This window comes from Mustela nivalis (assembly GCF_964662115.1).
Source record: "Mustela nivalis genome assembly, chromosome: 15".
Lineage (NCBI taxonomy): Eukaryota > Metazoa > Chordata > Mammalia > Carnivora > Mustelidae > Mustela > Mustela nivalis.
The window spans coordinates 59,559,601-59,577,850 of record NC_139034.1 but is presented as its reverse complement, the minus strand read 5'-3'; the positions used below and the strand labels follow the sequence as shown (position 1 = coordinate 59,577,850).

The window sequence follows — 18,250 nt, the reverse complement described above, 5'->3', positions numbered from 1 at the left end:
GCAGAAGTAGACTCTTGTGTTAACCCCTGCTCCGGGGAGGAAGCAACAACATAGAAAAGCCATGCTTGGTGGGGGTTCCCATTACAGGGTCTGAAATGTACCTTCCATCGTAGCCAGAGAGACTTTACATGAAGCTCAGCAAACCTGGGACATTGCCAAGCAAAGCCAAGTCATTAGAACTTCCTGGGTCATCTTTATTCATCTGTCATACTAACAATTAACCAAATCCTCCCAGTTTCAGGACAGCTCCTGAAAACTACAGGCCAGCTGAGCTATAGTCACAGAAATGACCATAACAACAAGTAGAAGTGTTCAGACAGGAAGGCACAGAAATTGTAGTATGCAGTCATTATACTCTGGGACACCACTTCCTTAATAGGCCCTTTTTCTGGGCTGAAGAATTTGAAAATCTAAAATGGAAAATTTTCTTTAAAAGTAACATACAGCCTGGGTGGCTCGTGGGTTAAGCCTCTGCTTCCTCCTCTCTGTCTCTCTCTGCTTGCCTCTCTGCCTACTTATAATCTCAGTATGTCAAATAAATAAATAAAATCTTAAAAAAAAAAAAAAGTAACATACAGGAGTGCCTAGGTGGCTTAGTGGGTTAAGCATCCACCTTCGACTCAGGTCATGATCCCAGGGTCTTGGAATCAAGCCCCACATCGGACTCTCTGCTCAACAGAGAGCCTGCTTCTCCCTCTCCTATTTCCCCTGCTTGTATTCCCTCTTTCTCTGCTGCCCCCCCTGCCTGTGCTCTCTCTCTTTCTCTCTGTCTCTCTGTCAAATAAAATATATATACATGTATATTCCATCCTTCCACAGAATTTTATAAATGTAAAAAATTTTAGAAATATGTTCTGAACTTCTGTGATGCCTGTAAATGTTGGTTAGATTGAGGCAGGATATTAATACTATAAATGAGAAATTTGAAAAAACATGTTTGTTCAATTCAAAAAATAAATTAGAAGTTATATTCAGCATGATTCAGCATTCATTTAGCTAAATGAAGGGCTAAAACAGTTTCAGAGCCAGCTTGTAGGAACAGGCAATAACTTACATTACAGAATGTTTAAATGTATGTTTTTGTCCTCATAAAATATAGAACCAGAAAAATAAGTTTTTAAATTTTAATGAAGTAAAATCTACTGCCCAAGATACGTCTTAGGCTTTTGAGCTTCCAAGCAATTATTTCTGCCTGTAATTGATGGTTCCTCTCATCCGGCAGGAATCCATACCACTAAGCCACACCAGTGTCTTTTCATTTAGAACCAAATCTTTGACTCAAGAAGGGGTTCATTCTAAACACTTGGGGAAAATTCACACCTCCTCCTGGCTGAGCAGACATTCTGCAAAAAGACTGCTAAGAATTAAGAATCTCAGAGTTTGAAGAGGTCAGTCAATAATGTGTTTGGGTGTGGAGGTGGCCAGATAGGTTTGGTCTCGGTTTCACTCAGGCCTCGAGCATGCTTGGAATACTTGGTCCACCGGCCTATTTCGCTGTATCTGAGTTCATGAGGTCTCTTTAGAACATGAGCTCCTAGGCTGGGATGTTTTATTGCAGGTGCCCAATGCCAATTGCTTGGTAGTGGCTGCCTGGAGGGATATGATGAGATTTGTAAAGCAACTTTTGACTTACTCAGGAGTGCCATAATTTTAATTAACATTATCTGCCACGCATCTCAGAGGGGGGATTTTTTTGCGGAATATAGCTCCTAAAATAGAAGAGTGGTTTTCCTGTTTTTCCCTTTTTTTAAATAAAGCAATGCTTTTTCTATATATTATACCCAATGAAACAATCAGCCAAAATGAGCCCTTACTACTACATAATAATGAAAATAGCAAATACATAGCACTGTTAATGCATTAGGCATTGTTCTAAGCACTTTTCATACGTTAATTTAATGATTGTTTTTAAATGATTGTCACCTTCTGCAATGGTCTGAATGTTTGTGTCCCCCGAAATTCATATGTGGGAATCCTAACCCCCAAAGAGGGTAATGGTGGGTTGTTGGGGCCTTTGGGAGGTGCTAGGTTATGAGGGTGGAACCCTCCTGGATGGGATTGTATTCTTATAAAAAAGACCTCTCAGAATTTTCTAGCTTCTTCCTTCAGGTGAGGCCACAGTGATAAGGCACAGGCTTTGAACCAGGGAGAGAAGCCGTCCCCCAACTATGCTGGCATTTTCATCTTGGACCCCCCAGCCTCCAGAACAGTGAAAATTAAATTTCTGTTGTTTGTAAACTGCTTAGTCTGTGCTATTTTGATATAGCAGCCTGAATGGACTAAGATACCTCCTCGCGCCAGACAGATTCCAAAAATGATGTGGAAAATGAAAAAAAAAAAAAAAAAAGCAAATGGGACAAATAAGCATCTCAAACTTCTCTAATCTATTACATAGGTCACGCTGGGGTTGAAAAAGAGTCCCCCTTTTTCCTCCCAGATGGAAAAAATGTTATGTGCATGTTAAAACAAAGATACAAAGATATATCATTAGGATGATAATTACAGAGCCAATTTCTCTTTGGCTGGGAGTAGACAGATGTCAGAATTCCTGCATTACTGCCAGTGTTGCAAGAGCCGGTGCATTGCTTCATGCACTCTGATGGGGCCAGCGTAATGTGGGCCAATGGAGAGCTCAGCGGAGGGCACACGGGAGCCGGAGTGCCATTTTCTGTGCAGCCCCTTTCTTCACTATGGGCAAATCATTTAACCCTCATGCCTGTGTCTTTCTTGGTGCAGCAAGACTGATGAGACCTCTTTACCAACTGCATAAAGGTCACCATGAAGATGTCCGTTTTTTTTTCAAAAAGGACTCCAAACCTTTGTTCTACAAAAACATCAGAACGAATTAGAAGGACTCAGCTCTGAGTCCTTTCTGACTCTTCATGCTACAAATAGGAATTCCCCTGCCCAAAGAAAACAGCAGAGATTAGGCATGGTTGATGGTGATTATAATGATGATGATGAAAATAACAACAATAGCAACATTAATCATTTAAATATGTGCCCATCACTGCTAAGTGCTTTACCTGTGTTATTTCATTTGATCTTCACAAACACCCTACACAATAGGAACTGCTGTTATGTCCATGATAGAGATGAGAAAACAAAAGCCTAAGACAAACACAGCTAGGAATTAGACATGTCCCGAATTCCAGTTGAGGTACACTGACTGCAGAGCCCACATTCTTTGGTATGAAGCTCCACTATTTCTCCAAAATGCCAAAAAGGATCATGGGTGCTACTTGATCCAAAAGACCGTGGCTAGACCACACGATGAGCTAAATGTATAGCAGGCTTGAGCCCTGACTAGTAAGTGACAGAAAAGTACAACGGCTTTTAGCAGGAAATGTACATAAATCTTAAATCATCATAGCCCACATGTGTTGGATTGCAATGTTAGACGAGAGAATGGCCTTGACTGGCTTCAAAATCCAGGGTCCCTTAATGACATTGTAAATCTAACTTATCAATAAGTTTTCTTTTTCTCTTTATTGAAAGAATATTTATTTACATGTTTAAGACTATTTTTAGAGCAGTTTTAGGTTCATAGCAAAATAGAGAGTCATGTACAGTGAAATCCCATGTACCCCCTCCCCCCATGTACAGGTTCCTCTATTATAAACCACCCCCACCAGGCGCATACATTTGTAAAACTTATGAATCTACACTCACACATCATTGTCACCCAAAAGTCCATAATTTACATTAGACCATCACTCTTGGTGCTATACATTCTATGGATTCGGATGAATGTATAATGACATTTATCTGCCATTATAGTGTCGTAGAGATCCTCTCACTGCCCTAAAGACCCTCTGTGCTCTGTCTAGTCATCCTACCCTCCCCACAACTCCTGGCAATGACTGACCTTATTACTGTCTACATAGTTTTGTCTTTGCCAAATGTCATCCTGTTGGAATCATACAGTATGTAGACTTTTTCAGATTGGCTTCTTTCACTCAGTAATATGCACTTAAGGTTCTTCCATGTCTTTTCACTGCCTGATAGCTCATGGCTTTTCAGCTATTCCACTGTCTATACCACAGTTTATTTATCCATTTGCACAATGAAAAACATCTTATTTGTTTCCAACTTTTGGCACGTATGAACAAATTTGCTATGATCATTCACAGGCAGTTTTCATTAAAAAAAAAATTTACACAATATATTATGAACCAGCCATATACTTACATTTTCAGAAATTAAAAGTATAAAAAGGAGTATAATAAACAGTCTTCCACTCCCCCCCAAACTTTGGTCTCCAAAAAAGGGCAGTTATTTAGTTTCTTCTGGGTCCTTCCATAGATATTTATACACATATAAGCAAATGTATGATACAATTATTTCCTCCATTTTTTTCTGAAATGTTTGCATATTACATTATTCTGAATCCTTTTTTTTTTTTTTTCTTTAACATCATATCCTCTGACAATCTTTCTACACTGTGTTTTTTGTGGCTGCTTGGCCTTTCATGCTATGGATATGCCATAATCTACTTCATCAATCCACTATTAATGGACATTTCCATCATTTTTAACCTTCTGCTAACGAGCAATGCTGCAGTCAATAACACTGTACATAAATCTTTGGCACATGCGTGTATACACCTGTAGGATAAATGCGTATAGATGTGCTAGATCCGAGAATTCATACATTTTAACACTGGTAGATAAATATTAGCAAATTGTCCTCTGTAATGGATTTACCAATTTATCCCTCTTACCCTCATTTGTCTTCTTCAATCATTTGCTCACTTAACAAATATTAAGTACTGCTTAATAGAACTTAATTAATTAAGTGCTTCTAGTACTGTTTCAATCCAAAGGACAGGAAAATTAATGAGACCCAGTACTTGCTCTCCAAGAATTCATCCTGGTTGGAGAGATGGACATTGAATTAAATAAGTGTAATACACAGGACAAAATAATACACAGAAATATTATGGTCATAGTTACATGGTAGAGAGACTGAAGAATTCTACCTGGGCCTGGGGGCTAATGTTGATATTGAGTTTCGAAGTTTGTATGAACATTGATTAGATGGTCGAAGGGAAGAAGAGTCATCCATCCACTTTGCCTTCCTAGATTTGCTCCTTAAGGTCTTCCAGATTCCTGCTTACGAATACAGTTCAGGATTTGGCAGTCTGAGGCAATGTGAGGCATGACTGGTCCAATTAATGAGGGAAGTAGGAGCAGAGATCTAGTTGGGTAAACAGGACTTACAGCCAGATTCTCCTCAATAGTGCCAAAGTCAAGAAAGCCTGCTTGGAAGTTTTGCTACTTTCCTGCTCATTCCTGTACCTACCCAAAGCAGCATTTCTGCAGCAACAATAACAGTTCCACAGAGTGGTATATGTCTGTCCACACTTTCCCAGTCATATCATCTCCTATAGAAAATGTAAGCTACACCACAAACACAGTGCAAGCCTCCTGCTCCAGAATGAAATAACCAATTCTGCAGGGATTAGAAGGGAGAGTTGCTCTTCCTTCCACTGAAAAATCTAGAATGGCAAATCAGCTTTTAAAAAAAAAAAATCTTTTTTTTTTGAAAATCAACTTTTTTTTTCATTTGTTTATTTTCAGCATAACAGTACCATTATTTTTTCACCACACCCAGGGCTCCATGCAATCTGTGCCCTCTATAATACCCACCACCTGGTACCCCGACCTCCCACCCCCGGCCACTTCAAAACCCTCAGATTGTTTTTCAGAGTCCATAGTTTCTCATGATTCACCTCCCCTTCCAATTTACCCCAACCCCCTTCTCTCTAACTCCCCATGTCCTCCATGCTTTTTGTTATGCTCCACAAATAAGTGAAACCATAGTCAAGCAAAGAGAGTCAATTATCATATGGTTTCACTTATTTGTGGGGCAAATCAACTTTTATAATTAAAGTCTTTACTTTTAGATTGTTATTTCATAATTTCATGATCATCAGGTCTGGTTTTTTTCTTTTTTCTTTTTTTCTTTCTTTTTTTCTTTCTTTTTTTTAGCTCTTTTTTTTAGCTTTTTGGGGTTTTTCTTAGCTTTTTTTAGCTTTTTTTTTTTAGCTTTTTGCTTTTTTTTCAGTACACAGTCAGTGCTTTCCACTTTATCAGTCTCTACATTGTCAACTACCTCATGGTATTATATCACAAACCCCTTGAGATCAGAGAGCAGGGCTTAAATGTGTCTCTATTTTAAACGTGTATCACAGTTCCTGACTCATAATAGCACTCACTAATTATTGACTGAATGAAGGAATAATGATCAGAAGCAATAACCGGGCATACACAAGGGATATTCATCATTTGCCAAAAATCTGGTTTATCTGTCTTGTAAGTCTGATCTTCTTATGATATTTTTCTATCCCTGGCTGAACTATAAAAATTATAATAGGTGGAACTACAGACTAGCCTCAGTTCTTCAACTCACTGGTCATACTCACTGCTCTCTTAAAGCGAGAAAATATTTCTTTGCATTTTATAGAGATTGCTCAAACAGTAATTATCATAACTGAACTTATTACCGGAGGTTGGAGCTTTCATGACCATTGTGTCTCCTCCCTTGCTCTCTCCACATCCACATCTAATGAAATGGTCCCTGACCCATCACTGTCAAACCTATCACCTGCTTCACTCTAACCTTTCCCTTCTACTTGACTCCCACCGCCTGTGCTTGAGTTGGGAACTTCAACATCCTGAGGGAACACCATTTCAACCACCTGCTAACTGGCCTCTTTGCTGTTCAGACCTGTCCCCTACTGTGTCACTCAGGCTCTTTCAGGATGTAAAGATCAGAGATAAACTTCAGAAATCTCAGTCAACGGAAACACACTACCAGTAGCAATTAAACAGGGAAGAGCCACAGTACTCTCAAATAATGGTGCTCAGAAATCTACAACTTAATACAGGAAAAAGACTCAATGTAGCAACTGCATTGAAATAAAGATAGGCATTACAGGAAAAGCCTGTTTCATAGTACAAGGTCAGAGAAGCCTCTTGCAAGCTTCAGTTGTTCTCCCTCTGAAAGGGTCTTTGCAAAATCTGCTTTCTCCCAGAGAACCACTGACTTGTGAGTGGATTACCCAAATGGAGTGCCAGCTGGAATTTCTTATACCTTCCTAGTCATGTAAGGCATATTCCTGCCATGTGACCAGGCCTTCTGGGGTCTCACCAGGCACAAATCATCAGTTTTACTGTTAATAAGAAACAATGTGGACCAGCTGGTACAAACCATCCTGAAACTTTTAGGGCACATGCTTTCAAAGTAATGTTCTTAATACATTTCAGATGAAAGCTGTGCATGCTTACTTTTTAGAGTAACCCAGGCTAATCCCAGCCTTGTTGGAATTAACCCTCACAGCACAGGAGGTTTAGTACAAAGATTCGGGAGGCTGACAGACATTGTCAGCAGCCTTTTTATTCTCTTCCTGCTTCTTCTTTGTACTATGTTACCATTTTATCACAGTTCCTGCAAGTATCCGTTAGAATCCTCTGAGAGAGAAATGCTTTGAGTTGGGCGGGGCGGGGTGTTGGTAGTCTCTGTGTTTCTACAGAGACAGCCTCTGCACCAGTCCATCTCCTGGGCTTCTGGTGAGCCACAGAGGATGGTTTTTCTCAGACACCTACCCCATCTCACTCAGCTGTGACCAACACCAGCGCTGCATGGTTCAAAGCACAGTTCCTCTCAACTGCTCGGAAGTGGGCCGAGTACATAGCACACACCAAGTTACTACTTTCTTCCCAGGAAAGACACATCCCCGTTTAATATTATTTTTCCAAAAGAGAGGCAATCATATCATTCTCCAGCCTTAAACATATCATAACTTCTTGTGTAACATAAAATTCAAACACCTTACATTCATATAGGAATATGTTACCCAATATGGCAGCCACTAGCCATCTGTGACTATTCAAGTTTAAATTAACCAAAATTAAATAAAGTAATAAATTCAGCTCTTCTGGGGCACCTAGGTGACTAAGACAGACTAAGTCTGTCTTTGGCTCAGGTCATGATCCTGGGATCCTGGGATCGCGTCCCACATGGGGCTCCCTGCTCTGTGGGAAATCTGCTTCTCCCTCTCCCACTCCGCCAGCTTGTGTTTCCTCTCTCTCTCTCTCTCTCTGTCAAATAAATAAATAAAATCTTTAAAAAAAATTCAGCTCTTCAGTTGCATTAGCCACTTTCAAATACCATATTGGACAGGGCAGATAAAATAAACAGGAGGTGGTCTGCCTTATTGAAGCCACTTTCGGCTATTCCAGGCTCAGCCCCCACCACTTACCCTGTGTACCCTAAGCTCTATTAACATCAAAATCCTTGCTGTTGCCCAAACTACTGTGCAGTTTATGCCTTTACTATTTGTTCTTATGGCACACCTGTGACCTGAAATATCCTCGCCTCTTATGCACCTGGCAATGTCTTACTCACCTTTAAATGCCCGGCAAACACATAGCCTGTTCTGTGAAGATATTCCTACCATTCCACTCTCCAAACATGGGCAGGAACCCCCCTTTCTCTTTGCTCCAAGAAAATTCTGTATGTGCTTCTACTGTAGCATTTAGCTATGTTACTTGGTAACCTAGCTGTACTCAGCGTACCACATACATTCTGGACTTTAATAGTGGAGACCATATAGCTAGTACTTAAGAGGCCCAGTGGCCTTGGCCAGTGACCAATTGTGTAATCTTGCAAAACTCTGGTCTCAGTTTCCCTATCTATGAAATAAGGATAATAAAATACTACTTCCCACATAGGGTCATAATGGTGATCAATTATGTTCCTATCAACAAGCCCTTAGAATGGGGCCTGGGACTGAGGGTGCTACCTAAAAGTAAGCTATCAGTGAAATATTAATCCATTTTGTTTATTTACATATAAAATATATCAAACAAGAACAAGAGGTAAGTGCAACTAACGACCCCACTCATTTAGACATATTTGATGTGTCCAATGGTCAAACTCTAATGAGCAAGTTTAAGTAGTTGTCTACCACTAAACATGGATTTTGGAGGGTGAATGATGATCTGCTCAAGAGTCAGTCCCTGGGACTTATTGAGAAACTATTGATAGATTTAGAGAAGGCTTGTCATCCAGGAAACTTTGGTCTTTTGAGCCAGAAAGGATTATTTGTGAACAACAGAATGAGAGGTGCCCATGTATGTTCAGTATTCACTGTCGTGCTCCACAATTCCTTCTCTTCAATTGCAGCTTGTTATTATGCACACTCTCTTCATGACTGGCTGGACGCTTCTCTCTTCTCAATCCCCATCTTTCTCTTCTGCTGCAGTGTTCCAAAGCATCCAACCACCATGGTGGAGTTTCATTTCTCTCTTAAAATCTATTTTCTTATAAAAAAAAAATCTATTTTCTCGGGGCACCTGGGCCTCTGCCTTCAGCTCAGGTCATGGTCCTGGGGTCCTTGGATCGAACCCCACATCTCTGCTCGGCAGAGAGCCTGCTTCCACCCCCCTCTCTGCCTGCCTCTCTGCCTACTTGTGATCTCTGCCTGTCAAATAAATAAATAAAATCTTTTTAAAAAATCTATTTTCTCTCTTTAATAATTCACTGTCATATAAGTTTCCTATTGTTGCTGTAACAGATTACCCCCAATTTGGTCTTAAAGCAATACACTGCATTATCTTACAGTTCTGGAAATCAGCAGCCTGAGTCAGTTTCACTGGGATAAAGTCAGTGTGGTGGCAAAGTTGGCTCCTTTTGAAGGTTCAAAGGAAAAAAAATGTATTTCTGCCTTTCTTATAGACGACACTGCCTGCTTCCCTTGGTTACTGACTCCTTCCTTGCCTCATTCCAACCTCTTGCTCTGTAATTATATTCCCTCCTTCTGACCGAACCTCTGTCTCTGTGTCAGAAGGACACTTGTGATTACATGGGAGCCACCCAGATAATCCAGAATAATCTCCTTATCTCAAAACCCTTAATTTGATCATATCTGCCAAGTCCCTTTTGCCATGCAAGGTGACATGTCCCCAGGTTCTGGGGATTAGGATGTGGACATCTTTGTGGAAACATTATTTGGTCTACTGCACCCAACACATGTTTACAATTTCTCGGCATTCTTGGTTTCCTCTATTTTTACAATTTAAAACTCTAAATATTTCATTAAGTTTAAAATGCGTGAAGTTCTTTGATTTAGTAAATAAATTGAAAAAATCTATACTCTTAAAATAGTTGACATCCTTAGGGTTGCATCTAAAGTTTTATACTTAAAAATCTTGTGAACAAATGTTAGAAACACATGCAACTTTTAAAACATTCTCCCCATTCCACTCATGAGTTATATAAACAATATTAACCTAACAGGCATGTTTCCAGATGGTCACTGGATGTTCGAATATGGCTTGCAGTGATCATGTGAAATCTATTCCCAGCTGAACTTGGGGAGAAACTTACCTACCTTGTCTATACGATCTATGCCATGCACACACATGTATATACCTCCATATATATCTCTATATGTTCATATTTACACATATATAATGCAAATATATTTTTAATGTTATTTATTTGAGAAAGAGAGAGCACAGGCGGAGGGGAGCAGCAAGGGAGAGGGAGAAGCAGGCTCCCCACTGAGCAGAGAGTGGGGGCATGGGGCTCAATCCCAGGACCCCAGGATCATGATCTGAGCCAAAGGCAGACACTTAACTGACTGAGCCATCCAAAAGCCCCTGCATATATTATATTTATACACATATCTTATATATTAGATTTATACATATATAGCACATATATATTAGTTTTAAACATCTACACACACACACACACACACACACACACACACGTCAATAGCTCTACCTGTGTTTGTTTTCCCTATCAGGAAGTAAGCATCTCCAGGGCATAGCTCAAGCTTACATTCCCTCAAATCTATAATGTTTACAATAGGCCTGACTTAGCCAGTGCTCAGTGATTATTTCTTAACTGAATACATTTGCATTACCATGTGGCACAGGGGAAAACCGAATAGAAGTCACCTGACAAGAAAATGAAATCATCAGACCCTTCGTTCTGTGTTTTCCTTCTCAATATCTCAGCCTTCAAAAGATTAGACCAAAGAACTGGGTTCAAGCAGTCCCTCACCTTCATGCTTGTTTTTTTGCTGCTATTTTCGCATGCTATATTTTGCTGTTACCTCCTACACATTCTGAGTGAATCTCTCAAGCCACTTAGTTTTCCAAAATTGTGTCCTTGCTCCCACCCCCACACATAATATCTGAAAAGTCCCCACTTCCTACACCTTCAGCCCCTCCCAATCACCTTCTCCGCCTGGGACTTTATTCCCTCCACCCACTTGTGTTTCTCCTCACAACTCATCTTTGGATTTGTCTCTCATGTTCTTTACTTCAAAAAACCAAAGGATAAATTCTCAGAAAAGAGCAGAGAATTCTAGAAAATTTTTGATTTCCAAACATTATCATAAATTAATGGATAATCCTTTGCTAAGACAAAAATCTATAAAAATTTTAATAATGTCTCTAGAAAAGAGGGAGCTGCAAGTATTTTGGAATTGGTATGTCTTATTATTTGCTTTGATTTTACAACAGTTCCTCTCCTCATCAAGTCATTTAAAATTATTAAAAAGTAGTTGGTCTCAATAATTTAGGAGTGGGGTGTGTGTGATAGAAGTGGGGTGGAGAGAAAGAAAAGCCTTGAGATCATTGAGAACACTATGAGGTAATTTGCTTTTTATGTCATGCATCTCATGCTCTTTCTACATTTTTGATGTTTTTCATTTTTCTTTTTTATTTTCTGCTGTTGGTTTGCATTTTATTTTCCATTCTCACTACTGAATATTCAGTTCTTTCAGGAAGAAAAAAATTGTATATGTTTATATTTTCAAATGTCTTCTATGAAAATAAATCTTGACTTCTGCCATTTCTACTATTAATACCTAAAGAAGAAGAGTAAAGAGGTAAGGAAATTTAATGCTACCTAACAATCAAATTCCCAAGGCAGGCTAAAAAGTAACCTAAAGACTTGATTAAATTCATATTTATATATTAAAGCATGATACTGACCCATAATTCCAAAGTCAATGTTTAAAACACGGCAGTTACAAAAGTGTATCTTTTAGAATATTCCTTCCCTATCATGGAAAATTTCCAAGAAACCATCGAAATCAATTTTCACGAATTTTTCATTAGCAAATAAAATGTGACACACCTTGGCTCTGAGTACAGATAGAGGCAAAGGTCATTATGAAAGTATCAAGCAGAATACAAATGTTGTAATAGCTTTCACTATTAACATAATTGATGCAACTTAGAATCAATCCTCTTTTTTGTTCTTTGTTCTATGGCCAGAGGTTGGCAATCTTTTTCTTAAAGGGCCAGGTAGTAAATACTTCATTTCAGGCCTTGTGGGTCATATCTCAAAACTCAACTCTGCTGTTGTACCAGAAAGCAGCTGGAGACAATCTGATCAAGGACTGAGCATGGGCAGAAGGGTCTGCAGGAATAAGAGCTCACAGTGCTGGGCCAACCTCTGGTCCATGCTAACTGAATCCTACTGAGAAAAACATGTCTCCTTCTTTTCCTCCTCCCCATGGGGAACACTAGTAAGAAAAAGATCATAAACATCTACTACAAACCTCATTTTCCAGACAAGAATACCGAAGTTTTAAATGGTTGGGTGACTTGCCAAACCTTCAACAACTCCATTTGTGTGCAAGTGAGACCAGAGCCCATTCAAAATTACGGAACATTCCTTGACCACTTACTCTCTCAGGTAAGCTTCAAAGCACTTAAACCTTCTCTGAGTTCATCCTTACAACCTCTTTCTAAAGTACTATTATCATCTCCATTTCACAGATGAAAAAACTGAGATTCAGAGAGGTTAAGCAATATGCCTAGGGTTTCACAGCACGGAAATGGTCCAGAGAAGAGCCAGGGCTTTTCACCCTCCACTACTTGCTGCGGCTGCTCCTGCTGCTGCTGCAACACACCCACCCCTCCACTTTCCAATGTGTACTATTCTGTGTCCTCTGGAAAGCCAACACTAGACTTCCCACTGTCACATCGGATCCAAGATGCCATGGTTAGGGTTTTCTCCCCCTCAAAAGCACTCCTGTAACCTGACTCGCTGATCCAGTCCAACTGTAATTCTGCAACACAGAAACGGGGAGTGGACCCTGACTTCACACACCCATGGCCAACCCCATGTAGAAAGGCTGGGAAATGTGAAGTGTTTGATCTTTGCTTGCACAACAACCAAACCAAGGAGACTTGATGAGGAAGTCAAGTTCAGACTCCCTCCCTCTCTTAGACTCCTGGAGCAGTTCCAGTGGCCATAGCCACTGGGAGTCCAGAGAAGGGCCCCAGGAAAACTGGACTGGAGTTCACTTTCATTCCACAGCTGAAGTGTGTGACTCTTCTAGAAAGTTGGGCTTTCCCAGCACCTACCACTGCCCGCATTAGCATCCGCCCACTTCCCCTGCTTTGTTTCTCCTAAACCCTGTAAAACAAGTAGGTGCAGAAAATGTAGGAAGAGGGGGGAAGACATGTTCAGTGCCCACTTCTTTTCTGAATAAATGTATTTCCTTATAAAGTTTTGGTGTGTCATACCTAAAGCTTCCACTGTTAAAAGATAAAGCCATTGCAGGCTAAATGACAAGCTATGAGCAGAAGAGAAAAGTTCTCTAAGTTGATGTGCTCATGTTACAGAATCAAATATTCTTCACACAGCCAATGCATGGATGTAAGCCACTGTTACTTGTCATTTACTTAAGAAGTAACGGCAGCAGCAAATCAAGAAATGTTAAAAATTATGTCATTGAAGTTATTTACTGAAGGTAAACAAAGTCATTAAAAAACAACAAGAAAAAAAAAAGAGATAATCAATAGGTCCTCACTGAAGTATTTCAGATATCTCTGGGCAAATGCCTAAGCACAGAAAAACCTTCTACTGCTACACCTGAGGAGCCCACTGCCCTATGTACGAGTGGCTGGGTAGCCTCCTGGGTCTCCCAGGGAAGGTATGCAGCCCGCCCTGTGGGCTCACCCGCCCTTCAAGCCCAATCTGACAAGGCCCGAGCAAACACACTCTCAAAAGCAGAGACATTCTTTAGGGATTGTGCAAGGAATTTGGCAGCTGTACCTTCCTCATGAGGTGTGGCGTAAAGAGCAAGTTCCTCAGCCAGGGGCAGAAGCTTATTTACAGCTTCTTTAGAGGAAATCAATATTACATTATCTTATCCAAAAATTCACATTCACATTAAAATTCCTGTAGACTTCTTCTGCTTCTCTTTAACATTTTAACATAGAAATCATAACAAAACAAAACTTAGCCTAGCTAATCTTTCTTGTAGTGAACCAAGGAAAGAATGGAACTCATACAGGACATTTTGCATAAATATGATTTCTACCTCTCTTTTCTTCCCTCCTTCCCTCCATGACCTCTGGTGAAACAGCTCCTGACGTTCTTGGTGCATTCTGACAGCCCAGGAAGGAGGAGGACTCTAGTACCCCTAGTACCCCTAGGTACCTCTAGTACCCCTAGAGTACTAGTACTCTAGTACATCCCAAGAGGGAAGAGGCCTCTGACCCAGAACAAGCCCTCCAGAGGGCTCTTTTTGAATCCTAAATAACACTATGTGTGCAGATCAGTATTAATGTCTTTTAACCATAACTGTGTTTTCACAGGCCACATCAATCATGGGAAAAGTCAAAGGCTTGAGAGCAATTTGGTTCCTGCCCCTATGGTTTTATCTCAAGAGTTCCTACCAGACCCAAACTGACGTCACTATCTCTCTATTTCGGATGTGTGGTTCTGGCTTACTTTGGACAGAATACGATATCAGGTGAGAAAGTTGCTTTTACTCTGCTGGCCTGCAACACGTAAAACTACTCCACTGGAGGGGAGTGAGAGAATGAGGGAGACTGCCTCCATGAACTGAACTGTCACCCTGGGTAAGGGCTGAGTCTCTTGTTGATTCTCAGTGGGAGTCCATTGTCATGGACCTGTGAATCACCTGTGAACTAGGCATGACCCTCGTGAATGCCAGCATTGAGTGGGTGGGGCACTGAAGGATACTTGTTGTTGTTATTTGGGTTTTTGCATTATGGAAGACTCTCTGACTTGTTCATGGGTAGGGCTAGATGAAATAATAGGCCAGTTTCCTGGAGGCCAGGAAGACAAAAACTGAAAGACAAGAGGATGCTGGGAAGAGAGAAGTCATACAAATGTCTGTGGGATGTTATCAAGACCCTTTGGGACTAGACCAGAGGTAGCTCAGGGACAGAAGGCTGTACTGTCTGTGATCATTTTTGTTGGTGTGTCCTGAAGCAAAAATTACTTGCAAATGGCGGTTTATATGGGTTCTGCTTCTCTCCCATTGTCCAAAGCTTGTGTGAGTCTCTCTTGGAGGCAGAACGTAATGCATAACCCTGCTGGCAGGGAATTCTGAGAAATGTAGTTCCTAGTCTTCTAGCCTTCGTGAATAAGACATCCTGGAAGTTGGATAGTGCTGGGTTATCCAGGCATAATCTGCCCAACACAAAACATACAAAAGCGCAAAAAGGGAGTCAAATATTAGATAGTGGAATGTGCTCAAAGTGCTTTTATGCTGGTAAGGAGATGTAATCAGTTTTTTGAGATAGTACTTCCCTCATGCCCAGTGACTCTAAGGAGTGCCTCACTCTCTTAACCCCAATTACTGTCTCTCGAATTACTGTCTCTCGGTTTATAAACCCCTCTCCCCAACCGCTATTAGAGCATTTGAGAATTGCCCACTCAGCATTACCCTCTAAAGCCTGTATTTCCTATGTCCATCTTCAGGAGGAAACTCCTCAGAGCCAAAGAATATCTGCACGCCAGAGAACCTGCCCAAGACAGAGGAGAAGGAAATTGATGTGTCTTAAACATTTATTGCACAGTAAAGAAGAAAGTGATCAAAAGTCAAGACGCCAGGGAGAAGGGTTGTGAATTCGAGAGACAGTAATTGGGGTTAAGAGAGTGAGGCACTCCTTAGAGTCACTGGGCATGAGGGAAGTACTATCTCAAAAAAGTGATTACATCTCCTTACCAGCATAAAAGCACTTTGAGCACATTCCACTATCTAATATTTGACTTCCTTTTTGCGCTTTTGTATGTTTTGTGTTGAGCAGATTATGCCTGGATAACCCAGCACTATCCAACTTCCAGGATGTCTTATTCACGAAGGCTAGAAGACTAGGAACTACATTTCTCAGAATTCCCTGCCAGCAGGGCTTTGCATTACATTCTGCCTCCAAGAGAGACTCACACAAGCTTTGGACAGTGCGAGAGAAGCAGAACCCATAATATTTTTCCTTGCCATTGGCAAGCATGTCATGTGCTCTGGCAAACATTAGATTTAAGATGCTTCCAGAAGCTTCTGGTATTCCTCCTGCGAATTATTTCATTTCAGTGGTGAATATGTAGCTGAGTCACAGTCAGCCATTTCCTGCAACTCCTGCAAATCCTGATTTCCTGAAAGCCATCAGCAGCTTTGTATAACCTTCATCCTCAAAGCTTCTGTTTCCTTAGCAGAAATTTGACTGAAACATATACCTTATAAGGTATATATATACCTTAAAATCCATAGTAGGAACTTAAAAAGAATAACATAAATACTAATTTAATTATTTTAGTTAATAAGTAAAATTTTTCGTAATAAAAATATTTGTAATTAGTTCTTCTCAATTAATTATGATATAACTTAAATCTCTGGTTCTAAAATAATTTTATTTCAATATCTAGATTTAATAGCTATAAGAACTAAAAAAAAGACACCTCAAAAAAATTGTAGATAAAAATAGAAGATGTGGGCGCCTGTGTGGCTCAGTGGGTTAAGCCTGCCTTTGGCTCAGGTCATGATCTCGGGGTCCTAGGATCGAGTTCTGCATCGGGCTCTCTGCTCTGCAGGGAGCCTCCCTCCCCTTCTCTCTCTGCCTGCCTCTCTGCCTACTTGTGATCTTTCTCTCTCTGTCATATAAATAAATAAAATTTTAAAAATAGAAGATGTACCTCATTAACTATGCTAACTAAATAACAATATGCAAAAAAATTATGATATGCAGAAAATTATGAAACTTTCTAGAAGGACATTAAATAATACCTAAATAAAATGGAAGCAGATCTTGTGTTCTTGGATATAAAGGTTTAATATTATAAAGACTATAATTTTCCCCAAAATAAGCTACAGATGTAGTGAGGTTCCAATCAAAACATCAATAGAACTTTTCATGGAAATTGATGCATTGATTCTGAAACTTATATCAATGAGAGAAAATACCCAAGAACTTTCTGAATTAGACAGCAGTGGTCAGGTGCAGGACTAGTCTCACCAGATAGAAAAACTTGTTATAAAGCTGTAGTAATTAATATAGTGGTGTATAGGGATGGATACATTGATTAATTGATTATTTGGACAAATATCACAGAAGGAAGTTCACACAAATATTTAAATTTGATAGGTAACAGAGCTGTGGGTATTAAACCACCCAATCTTTGGTACTTTGTTATGGCCACCCTAGTTAACTAACACAGTCTCTAAGCCAGAATTCCTAAGTCACTCTTCCTTGTTTCCAAGTTTACAAGAGAGTACAGCAAAGCCTAGAACACACTAACACCTTCTGCAGTATCACTTTTGTCTAGCTACCCTGGCATCAGTACAGAAGAAGGAAACTGATAAACATTATTAGATTCCAAACTCACCAGATTTTCTTTTGACTTCATGACTATAAAATCAAATTTCACATGATGCTACAAATGTATGCACCAAGCCTGCATTTTGCTTCTTTTTGGTGATTATCACATATAATTATTTATTATATTGACAACAGCCAACACACTTGTTGTTATTAATAGCTAAATAAAATTCCTTTATGTCCATGAAATTTACCCAATGGCTGGCAAGAAAACGTTGTGGTGCTGCTCCTCAAAATGAATACCAGGGAAATGCTATGAATCACAAGACAGGGAAAGACATTGGAATCCATCTAAAAACCACACGTCCCATCAAAGCCAGCCTGCTCCAGACTGCTCCTCTCTCTTCCTTTCAAAGCCAACAGAAACCAATGGAGCAGAACATCAAGGCAGCTAAGCAACAAGGACACAGAGTCCCAGGTAGCTGTGCCTAGAATGAGAGAAGCCATTTTCCAAGTAATAAGTAACTGGCACAAAAATTTTGCTGAGGATCTTAGAGCAAATGGATTTTGATTTAATGCAGGTGATCAAAGGTTACTATCCTGAAGATGCAAAGAAAGAGAATCCTTTTCCCTGACTAATACAG

The 18,250-nt window shown here is 40.0% G+C and overlaps 1 protein-coding gene across 23 annotated transcripts in view; it reads right to left on the bottom strand.

Annotated features, from left to right (window-relative positions):
* Positions 1–18,250, bottom strand: part of SCEL (sciellin) — a 329,124-nt gene that overhangs the window by 108,646 nt on the left and 202,228 nt on the right. The gene's annotated exons all lie outside the window — the stretch shown is intronic.